Genomic DNA, 3,930 nt, shown 5'->3' on the forward strand with positions numbered 1-3,930 from the left:
CCCAGGGCACAGAGGACACACACCTCGTGAGCCCCCTTTAGGAGGGGACACCCGAGCTGGGACGCCAGGAGAAGGAGTAAGAGAGACTGCACGTGGGCGGGTGGGCTCCGGGGCCCCGGGAGCTGGAGGGCGACACCGGTCCAGAAGTTTGAGGTCCAACCTGGAGTCTACTGGCCACGTGCGGCTACTTAGTAAATTTTAAATTAATTACAAGTAAATAAATCACGATTCCAGTTCCTCCTTGTACTGGACGCATTTCAACTGCCCAGGAGCTACACGTGGCTCCCGTGTCAGATGGCACAGAGAACTTTTCCATCCTCGCAGGATGTTTTCTGGCCGGAGAAGACCATGGCGGGGAGCACCACCCCACTGCCCCCCCCCCCACACACACACACACACACCACACACACACACACACACCACACACACCACACACACACACACACACCACACACACACCACACACACACACCCCACACACACACCACACACACACACAACCACACACACCACACACACATCACACACACACAACCACACACACCACACACACATCACACACACCACACACACACCCACACACACACACACACCACACACACACACACATACCACACACACACACCACACACACACCACACACACACACACACACACACACACCACACACACACACACACCACACACACACACCACACACACACACACACCACACACACACCCACACACACACAACCACACACACATACCACACACACACACCCCACACACACACACACACCACACACACACACACATACCACACACACACACCACACACACATCACACACACCACACACACACACACACAACCACACACACCACACACACATCACACACACCACACACACACACACACACACACACACCACACACACACACACATACCACACACACACACCACACACACACCACACACACACACACACACACACACACACCACACACACACACACACCACACACACACACCACACACACACACCACACACACCACACACACACACACACCCCACACACACACCACACACACACACACACCACACACACACCCACACACACACACCACACGCACACACAACCACACACACACACCACACACACCACACACACACACAACCACACACACATACCACACACACACACCCCACACACACACACACACCACACACACACACACATACCACACACACACACCACACACACACACACACACACACACACACAACCACACACACACACCACACACACACCCACACACACATACCACACACACACACCACACACACACACACACACACACACCACACACACACACACCACACACACACACACACACCACACACACACACACAGAGCCACCACCACCTTTTTTTTTTAATTTATTATTTATTTTTATTTTTGGCCTGCGTTGGGTCTTCATTGCGTGCGCGGGCTTCTCATTGCGGTGGCTTCTCTTGTTGCGGAGCACCGGCTCTAGGCGCGCGGGCTTCAGCAGTTGCGGCACGCGGGCTTCAGTAGCTCTGGCTCGCGGCCCCTAGAGCACAGGCTTCAGTAGTTGTGGCTCGCGGGCTCTAGAGCGCAGGCTCAGTAGTTGTGGCGCACGGGCTTAGTTGCTCCACGGCACGTGGGAGCTTCCTGGACCAGGGATCGAACCCGTGTCCCCTGCATTGGCAGGCGGATTCTTAACCACTGCACCACCAGGGAAGTTCCATCACCACCTTTAATTCCAAACGACGGGCAACACTAACCCGCCAGGCAGACACACACCCTCACATCAGCTGATCAAGCCTCTTCTTTCCGGAGCCTCCCTACGATGCTCTGGGGCAGCCGTCAGAGCTCCGACACCTGTTCTGCTCAGCTCTGCCGGCCTCTCCGAGGCAATGGGGGCTCAGAGGCGCAGGGCGAGGCCGGGCCAGGAGGGGGGCCCGTCCCAGACTCGGCGGGTCACTCAGACGCCCCCAACCGTGACAGCTCAGTACCTGTCCTGTATCCAGTACAAAACCCACAGGGCCAGGCCAGTCATGCACACTCGACAAAGACTTGTATTTCTTTTTCTTAACTAATTACAGAACATTTGAGGTACCCATCGTTTCAAAAAGGCTCGACTTTGTTTCTCAGTCAGTTGCAGTGAGCTCGAGATGCCCCAGGACAGAGCATCCAAACATTTGCCTGAGTGAGGGATGTAGTGTTACTGGCTCGGTACCCCATTGGATGGGAGAAGCAGGTGTCATGGCAACACAGGCGATACCACATGGGCGGGCATCGTTCTACCTCCCTGCCACCCAGAGAGTAGTGGGGGTGGAGGGCATCTTTTGCATCTTTGCTGTCTTTTATCTTTTTCTTTGATGTGCCTGGGACTACACCAAACAGTCCTTGTGACATGCGTGGACCAAAGGCTGCAGATTCAAGGGAGAAAGAGATAAGGGGAAAAAAAGGCATTTCACACTTTTTTTCAAGATATTGGTATCACTGGTTCAGGTTTTTCTACTCCCACCCTCCGAAAACTGCCACTCCATTTAGACAATAAAACCCTTCAGTTCAGCAGTTTTTTTAAAAAAAAAGATCATTCCCTAACACAACATTGTTAATCAACTATGCTCCAATATAAAATAAAAATTTAAAAAAAAGAACACTCCCTTCTGGAAATGCATGTTTCCATTTGGAAAATAAATGAATTAAAAGCCCTTCTTGGGTCCACATTAGTCAGCGTAGCAGCGCCCTCTATAGCTGACGTGTAAAGCAGGCATAACCTTTCCCGTGTCGTCCGTGTGTTACAGGCAATGTCCGGGGCCAACACGCAGGGCCATTTAACATGGCCTGTTTCTCAGATGGGCTGAACATGCTTTCCTCAAGCTCATGAAAATACATATACAGATATATATATTCATCAAAGAGCACCTGAAAAACAGGTGGAAATTTCTTTCCAAGGCTAACCTTTGTTTTTCCTAACGAACTCTGGCATTTGGAAACACCTATCTTAATGGGCAGAATGAACTTGGTTTGGGGCAGAAATTCCCCATAGCATCTTCCTGGGCCTTCCCTGGAGCTGACATCCGCTCTCTCCCCGAGCCTGCAAGCTTCACTAGAACGGAGGCATCACAAAGGGACCTTGCAGCTACTCCAAGATCTAGTGACCTTAACGCTTTATCATTCTCATGGCAAAGCTCCATTAGCAGTTAAGAGCCCGCTTACTCAAGTGTGTTTAAAACGTGTTACAATGAGATAAAAGAAAAACAGACCTTTGTGAAATACTGTAGAGGAGCCAGGATAGAGGTAAATGTCAAAGGAGAATTAAACTCCTAACCCGATTTAATAGACAAAGCGGTGGCAGAGGTTGGGGGATGTGAAATCCAGCCACCATTTTCTCTTCGGCCAGTCACACCTTCTTCTACCACCCTGTATTTAGACAAAGCATTCAGACCTTTAAATAGAGACCCTCAGTCCTGGGTACTGAACGCACAAGGTTTAATGCTGCTGAAGTGTCTACATGCTCCATGGTTGAGCTAAGATGGTAACCATTTGTCATTTAAACCATTTAAGTTTAAAGCTGATGAAATTTAAAATTCAGTGCTCAGAAGCCAGGTATGTACTGAACAGCCAGAAGAGAGATTTCCATCGCTATAGAAAGTTCTAGTCAAGGTGCAGGTGTGTGGATGCAAAGCATGTCCATGCACGTTAGAGGAGAGCATTCGTTATTTTTATCCCTTTTTATGAAGGACCTTGGACGTAATATCCATTTCCAGTAATAGTCTCGGAAGGCTTTAACAACCTCCCATCAATGTAGGAAAGCCTCAGCAGTACTGCAAAGCCATCTACTTGGCGTCCTACCATTGGAGAACTACTACACGCCAGGCACGGTGCTCAGACCATGACACAGGCTCTCTAATT

This window comes from Balaenoptera physalus (assembly GCF_965194825.1).
Source record: "Balaenoptera physalus genome assembly, chromosome: 15".
NCBI classification, from domain to species: domain Eukaryota; kingdom Metazoa; phylum Chordata; class Mammalia; order Artiodactyla; family Balaenopteridae; genus Balaenoptera; species Balaenoptera physalus.